The sequence below is a fragment of the Euwallacea fornicatus genome, chromosome 13, assembly GCF_040115645.1.
Source record: "Euwallacea fornicatus isolate EFF26 chromosome 13, ASM4011564v1, whole genome shotgun sequence".
In the NCBI taxonomy this organism is placed as follows: domain Eukaryota; kingdom Metazoa; phylum Arthropoda; class Insecta; order Coleoptera; family Curculionidae; genus Euwallacea; species Euwallacea fornicatus.
In genome coordinates, this window is record NC_089553.1 from 2231611 (window position 1) to 2240175 (window position 8565).

General features: G+C 35.9%; 1 long non-coding RNA gene across 1 annotated transcript in view; it reads right to left on the reverse strand.

The window, feature by feature from the left end:
• The window catches only part of LOC136342969 (uncharacterized), a 28111-nt gene extending 21760 nt beyond the window's left edge, over nucleotides 1-6351 (reverse strand). The window contains exons 1-3 of the long non-coding RNA XR_010732721.1: nucleotides 5326-6351; nucleotides 5086-5231; nucleotides 4957-5020 (exon numbers count right to left, since the gene is read on the reverse strand). This is a non-coding gene — a long non-coding RNA (uncharacterized lncRNA). The remainder of the gene's footprint in view (nucleotides 1-4956; nucleotides 5021-5085; nucleotides 5232-5325) is intronic.
• Nucleotides 6352-8565: the final 2214 nt, after the last annotated feature.

Below are 8565 nucleotides of genomic sequence, written 5' to 3' on the forward strand. Positions count from 1 at the left end.
TAAAGATAATTAACTCAAAATTGGTAGTAACCATCATTTTAACATTATGAACAAACTGAAATAACAATAATTTATAATACTCTACAGGGGTCCTTTTTCTCGTGGTCTCGCTGAATATTTTACATAAAAACTTTCTCATCACATTTTAGGATTTTATTAATCAACTTCATTAAATAAATTTAATTAGTCTCTTATGTCTTTTATTAACTTTTTTGCTACTTCATTTTTTTAATAGGAATAATAGTTTATCAGATATTTCCAAAAATATCTAACCATCTTCATCCCGATTAACCTAAAGATATGATAAAATGGGAAGGTAGTGAATTGTTGAAAAATTGTTAATACTTGTAAAACAATTAGAAATAGACCTGAAGTTTTTCAGAGCCCGGCAGTCTATGAGAAGAAGGGGAGAATCTTGTATTTTGGTAGGAGGCGGACATTTTAAGCAATTACTATGATTATAATTCAAAATCCAAAATCCTATTGTTCCTAATAAAAAAAAAAACTAAATAGACAAAAAAGTTGATAAAAAACATAAGAAATGAAATAAAGTTAATGAATAAAACCTAAAAATGTCATAAAAAATGTTCTGATGTAAAACATTGAAAGCGACTTCGAAAAAAGTAACACCCTGTAGAGTATTTTAAATAATTGTTCTTTCAGTTTGTCCGTAATGCTAGAATCATTGTTTCTGCCAATTTTGAGTTATTTATCTTTACAAATAACAGAAAAATTAAAGAAAATAGAAAAAAAATGAAACTTCGACATCTTGCAAATCAAAATGAAAGCAATTTAGGACATGCCTTTATGTGAAGTTTTCACCTTAAAATAAGCTCATGATTCATCCATTTTATTTTTTACTATTCATTAAAAAAACACCCTGTATTTGGTAAAGAACGTAGCCTCCGCGCAGCTCAGACTTAACATATGTGGACACTTACCTTTGACGACACTTGAAAACGAAAGTGTATTCTCCACTTATCAACATCATAGAATAATTGATAATGAAAATATGCATAGTAATCCTGTCACTCCATAAGAGAAATTCTATAAGAGAATGGCCATGATATGAAGCATATATTTCGTTGAAGTAAACCGTGTATTTGGGAACAAAGGGGACATTAATTATCAATTATTCCGATTTTTTTCTTTTAATTTTGATTGATTGTTGTGTGTTGTAAAAAAATACTTCTTTATCCTAAAAGATAATATTTTGATGTTATACGTTTCCTATAGAAACGAGCTGTATCACCATCTCCTAAAGTATGTTCCTCGCGTCACAGAACGCCCTGTAAGCAGCGCCTCCATATTTATTAATTGTAGAAAAAATTGATGAAATAAATATCCACAATTTTTGCTTGCACTCGCGACACGATTTCTCATAATACAGGGTACGCCACAAAAGAGCGTCCCTAATAAACTTACATTTTTCAAACCAACGCTTTACACTATTTTTCATGATCATAATCGTCCCCTGAAATCTGCTTCTCCTTGCAAAACACCCTGTATGGCTTCGCATGCCATAGAGTCGTGCAGAGGTGGAAACTGTGCGTACTATATAAGACATTTGGCAACCCCCAATGGCTTATCACTAACACTTGCATTTCCTGTCTGCATCCCGTGTACGTCATTAACGCGAGATCGGGAGGGAAAAAAGAGGGTCACGGAACTCACCCCCTGGGAACCTGTTTGATATACAGGCGACAGTTTTTTTCTAAACCACCCCAACTTATTTAAACGCACATGTGTCGCATTTTATCAACCCTCCGGACCAAAGCAAATCAGAAGGGATTTTAAGTTGGTCTTCCGCAAAAGCGTTTGCTATTCCGTTTCCTGAACAGAATAAAAAATTACGATTGCGAAACCTCTTTCGGTTTATTTGCTGCGATTATAAGGAAGCACAGCTGTTACGTTCAATGTTGTCAAGGCCGATTTTGTTCGGTACTACGCGATGCTTGAGACAGGAAGAGGTCCAACAAAGCGGCTCGTTTGGATTGGAATTCACTTTTCCGCAATCGCACTCATGAGTCGTCATTGAAGGAGAAAACAATCCAATATTAGCTACCTAATTAAGTGACTAATCTAATAACCGAAAAAATGACATAAGCATAAATATTTTCGACGAATCTCTCTCTCTCTATTGGAACGCAAGTGATTCATCCGCGTCCCGGCGGACTAATTTTAAACGCGCCCCATCAAAACCATTTCTATTTGTTAGTACGAAAATATTTAAAATTATCATATAAAGGAAGGAAGTGCTGTCGTTGAAACTGTGCCAATATATTCCGAGCTCTGTTGACTTCAGTGGACCGGAGATGTTTTTGGATATCCAGAGCTACGTTCTTGAATCCAAGCGAGTGCCCTCAAATCCGTAGAGACGCGAGGGGACTTAACTCGCACGTACAAATTTTCTTCGCCCGGTTTCCGGGAGTTTCTCGTTAAACAAAGCATCAGCTACCACCCAATCTTTAACTGCGAGAACGCGGTTCGAAACAACATCCTAGAACGTACCTCGAAATCATTATAAGCGAAGATTCATGGAACAGACTTGGCATGTCCGCTCCACGCATACTTTTCGCATTCCACGTTTCGAGCCGACTGACGTCATCAGATTACACACATCCTCGTCCTTTTTTGGAGATTGAGACGTGCCCGAAACCAAAACAAAAAAATTACCAAAAAAAAAAAATCAGAGATCCAATTCAGTGGTTTTCGGTCGTACACCGCGCAATGGAGCAATCAAAAGCCAGGGCGTAAAATCGCATTAAACTGCCCGCTTTGTATCCGAAAAACGACGAGATTCCTTAAGAACCATTATCGAGGGTACACCCTAAGATTTGGGCCAGAATGTTCCCACGGTTTGGATTTTAAGGCCTGCTACGTCTCAAGGAAATGCATCTTTAAAGACGCACATGTATACCTACACCCTTAGAAATTGGTGGGTCAGAGAGGTGCGTTCCATGCGGCCAACATCCTTCCTTAAATCTTTACTATAATCAATTCTCCACCTGATAAACACTCCAATCTAAGACGCCAATAAGGGAACGCAGTGTTTCTTTGATATGACAGGTGATAAATGAGTATTGTGTTTGGATTTATTGGTGAAGATTCTGATGCAATTGTGTGTCCCGAGGACCAGTGCGTTGGTCTTTTCAATCTTTTGTTGGCGAAACGTCTAAGAAGTGTGTCAATACATTTGCTTTTCTGTTAAGCAACTGAGAAAAGGAAGGAACAATGCAGGAGGATCGTGAGAAACTTGATATTTTGGCGGTAAAAATGGCTAAACAGGGGTTTGACGCTAAGTTATAGAAATGCGTTGGTAAACATTTCAGAGCAGGCGATTAAAACACTTTTTCTCCAAAGACGCTGAAAAATGGCCGTCCACGACTATCTTCGTCACATCCGCTGCGGATCGTCATTGTTTGACGCAGACAGGCAGACAACGTCCACCATTTTTCGTTTTCAACTACAGTCACGTGATTTGGAGATGTCCCCTCTAAAATTCCTTATTTGCGAATTACATAAGTTTTTGAATTTCCTGGGCGTCACCGTCTTTGTGTGAAATTCCGACCAGCCCCGCGGGCACGCCCCTGGAATTTCTAGATGTACTCTGATAACTTCAACACACAGCATTACGGAAATGAAGCGATTCCGGATATATCTTTATGAGATATTCCTCTCTTTTTAACTCGATTAAAATCCCCTTAAATCTGCACCATCTTTGAGTTGATTTTTCTGCGAAAAGGAATAAAAATGGTTGCCCAATTCTCCTCGTCTTTGTCCCACTTATTGTAAAACGCCAATGTTCGACAAAGACACGCATAAAACATTGGCCATTTATTTACCTTCATTAGTTCATTATTAAATGTTTGATTCAATTATCCTAAAATTTACGGTATCGCCTCCCATCTCGAATGATGGGTGGTCACTCAATGAAATTAAAACGGTTCAAATAGCTGTTAATTAAAATACTGCCCGCTTGTCTGTGGTCGCAAGCAAAGTAAATCGAAATAATAAGTAATCGCCTTTGTTGGTTCATTGCGGTAACAAGGAAGTAACCAGGAAGAGTCCGAAGATGAGATTGCTAAGGTAAAAATTCCTATAATAGTGAATGTATTTTTTATCCCTGACCTTAATCCACGACAGTTAATTGAAACCAGGAAGATCGGTCGAGCTTGAGAGCAGTATTTGCATCTCAGAATATTGTTTTTAGTACAAAACGACGTTTAAGAGTTGGGTAAGTAACACGGAAATGCCACATAATATTTGCCAATTTTGCAATGAATTACATTATTACTTATGCAACGCTTAACCTACAAAGAGTTGAGTTCTTGTGGGTGAACAACGCGGAAATGGGGCCTTTGGTTCTATGACGTTATGTATAAATTTGCCTACCTGGAACAACTCAAAACCACCGATTTGCGCTTACAATTAATATTTAGAGTTCCAATGAAAGGCAAACTTTCTCGCTCTAATACAAAATACGCTATCTCCATAAGTAGATACTTGATCGGGAGCTCTTAGAAACATACTTCATGGCAAAGGAGGAAAATCAACCGCAACAACCAAGTGAAACGTGTCACCCCGGAAGAGAGATAGCTATCTTTAATCTCTTTAAACGAGGCCCATGCGAAGCATGATATCGTGGACGGTTGCGAGCGCCCAGATTTAGGTATTCTGTGGTAGGAAGTCTTTGAAATGGGGTCCCCTACCATTAGGCAGGGACGTATTCGGGTATAATTTAATAAAAAATGTCAGGTAAAGCATCAGCGAAATGCATCAGGGAAATTATGAAGGGAGGGCCTGAGAGAAAAAATAGTATAGTGAGGGGTCCTTTCGTCATTTAAAAGTGTTGGAGGGAATGAAGCCAACAAACGGGAAAAGCGTAGATTTAAAAGAAACCATTGTCATTTTTTCGTCCTATTCGCGTATTATGGTCAAAATTGCTATAAATACCTTCAGTTCTTTCGGATAAATTTTGGTACACTTTCTGCCATTTTTTCCGTTTGCAGCCCGTCACCTGAAACAATAAGAAAGATGTTTTCATCCAAATAAAATTTGCCTAAAATCTAATCAACATCATACCGCAAATTATGTAACATCTGCTTCGCCATGACCTTCACTTCATAGTGAAAAATTTTGCTTTGTAGATTATCTTTCCACATTTTTCAGATCTGAAAGATTCTTGTATCACTTGTAGGCATCTTAAGGGAGCCACGGTTCCTCTGCACCTGTTTGAAGAAGAGACACTTCGTTCATTTTTCCACATCTAGGGAGTTGTATCGCTGCACTTGGTACTTCGTAAAGTTTAATAGTATTACTTACATCTAAAATAATTGGGTCTTTTTCCTCTTCCTGAAATTTTTCTTGTTTCACTAGTATTGCAGTTGCTAAAGTTTTAGATAGGCGATATGGAAGGCTACATAACGTTTTTTTCTCACAAAGTGAAATCTTCCTAAGACTCCTGGTCTGGTCTTTTGGCGAACAAGTAATGTGGGATTTACCTCCGGGCACTCCCCTCCCCGACAACCCCGGCAACGTTGTGGCCAAATGTGTCGTGGTCAAGTCGCCCCGGGCTTCTACCTACTAGAACACTTCGAGATTCACTTTACATTCGCCAGCAACCCCGGAAAAGAATTACTTCTGACGGGGACAAGTTCGACATAACTTTTTTTTATAGAGGTTGAAGAAAATAATCGATTACCCACACCAAATCTTGGTTGGTGAGATCTTGTTCTGGGTAATAGTATAGGACTTACTCACATGCTATTGCCAACGACCCATGACAACTATATGAGGTGAAACGCTGGAACAACAGTAATTAATCTGAACTAACCTAAACTAACCTTAAGGTGATGAACTCAATAACCGATCGATATGTTAGACAGCAGGCAAGGTAAGAGGCAACAGCTTAACAACACAAATTCTTTAAAATTATATTTAAACAAAGTGAGAATCAGGGTAACTGCTTTTTTGGTCTAAGTTATGTCGCTCAAAATTCCATTCCATATTTATTTGCAGTAAAAATAGGTACAGAGACGAAGAATTTTTTTTTTACCAACACCATTTAGATTTTCAAAGTGGTCTTGAGGAAAAAGGTAAGAAAAAGTATGTATATACATATATATTTTTCCTCACCCTTGTCCCTAGAAATTCGTTTTGGGCAGTTCTGACCGTTCTTTCAATGTTATACTTTTGAATGTTGCCAGTAGAACAGTTGTAAAATTCGGAGAGACTTTCAATAAAAAGCATAGAAATCGAAGAAAAAGCACCACTCTCATTCGTCACGTCAAACCTAATTTTCATGTTTTCGTAGTCACCAGACACTATTCAACTAAGTTTAACGAAACGAATTCCTTAACATTCTCCTTATAAAAGTGAATCTTATGAGAACAAGCTAAGCAATCGTTCAATGATTCATTGCGTACCTGGACCAATTAACCAGTAAATTTTCACAAGCTTGTAGAACTTTCCACTATAGAAATTCGATCTTTGTGGGAAAGAGTTACGTTATTTTTAAGAAAGAGGCAGGCCCAACTTCACTTATGTATTTCCATAGTAAAAGAATGTGATTTTAGAAACACGATACTCTTGAATTAAAGAGAATATTTTTTTATCGGGACATCCCTAACTACAGATTAAATGGGTCAATTTATCAGTTGCTACAGTTGAAGCAAAAAGTTTATGTACATCGCTATAAGTCTCCGTAATGCGCAACAAAGCAACAAAAAAATCCTATAAATTGTTGATGTGAAAACGGAGGATTAATAGTCAAAAAATCTCTTTTGACCGGATTTGTAAATTCCGATTTTTAGTAATGACAACCGACATCAGAAACTCAACAATTAGATTTTTTTTTTTTATTTGATCTTGGAATGGGCAAAAACAGCAAAATGTGTCAGAGTCGTCAGTTAAGTCAGGCTGTTGAGGTTGAGGCTTCATAAGCTTACAATTTTAATTTTGACATGATCTGGCATTTACCAACGAACAATTGCCAGCATCTTTGAAGAGAATAGATCAGCAATTTGTATTGCCAACGACAGGTCTCGAAAAATTGATTTTGATTACCGTTTATTCAGGATATTCCAAAATTTGGAGAGTTATAGATTCTACAATTATATATAGGATGGATCTAAAAAGTCATGTATTTTGCACAATAACGAACCTAAAGGAAGAATTAATTGAACATTATTAACATATATAGAGGTCTAAAAGTCCTACATAAATTCGTTAGATATAGAAGGATTTATCTGTTACGAACATGCAAAAGCACCTATTAGTACTATGATTTTTTTTTGTTATATGAGTAATTCTGAATATATTTTATGTAACATATGCATGTCTAAATTCAAGAGTTATTGAAATATTTTCGCAATATGGCGATTAGGGTGGACTGCTAGATCGCTTGACGTCACTTTTATGGACTTTTTTATGGAGTTACCTGAAATATAGGGTTTCTTTACATAAGACCAACAATATGTATATAACAGTTAAAAAATAAAATTGCTCAAGAACCGTAATAAATGTCTTTTCGAATGATAAGAAAAATTCATTAAGAATTTGAATTGCAGCTTGCTCACTGTCATGAAATCTACGTGACCCAATTCCAACATTTAATAAATTAGATTATATTAGTTTGTGTTGTTATTTTTTAAGTACTGATAGCTCTATCGCTATTTCTATTTTTTGTCATTTTTTTCGAAAACTGTTAAATTTAGTCATGGGTATGTTACATGAAACATGTTCAGAATTTCTCAAAAGACTCAGATATGATGATATGTATTGGGTGCCATAGGGAAAAATTTAAGAGAATATTTATTTACTACATGGGTAATCTTATATACATTTCTGTTACGTCAAAAAATTTACAGATAAAAACAATACTGGACGCGTTTCAGTGTTATTGTGAAAAGTAATTCTTTAAATTTTTATCAAATTTATGCTGGGCTTTTGGTCCTCTACGTATGTTGTAGATATATATATCTACAACTCTTTATCTTCGAAAATGACAAATTTACAAAACATTGTTTATACCGCTTAATGTCCTTAATAAGTAATTATTGCGCAGGGACATGCTAATCACTTCTTTATTTTCCATTAATGCAAATCTAGATATTGTCAGAAGAATGATAAGCCTCGATTTTTATTGCTTTTATACTATTTGAAAATAAGACCTTACATACAAGTAAGGGTGAAATTGCACACTAGTCTCAATTAAAACTAATTGAGAATAACATTCACCCTTTACTAAGAATTGGGACGAACATCCTTTTTAACGTTTCGGTGCCAAAATGAAAATTAACAGTTAACTGAAATGTATGGAAGGTCTATCTAAAATGTATGAAATACTCTGAAATTCCTATTTTCGAGTGCTCAGGAATGACTTTTTTATGTTTTATTGTTAAGAAGGTGTTTAAAATTTGAAGTAACAAGAAGTTGGTTTATTTAGGATTTCCGCTATTTTAAAATACAAATTTTCGTTCTACAACGAAAATTTTTAGTATTTATATTCACAGAACATTATAAAAGGTGACCCAACATTAAGTGGTCAAAATCAAAAATCTT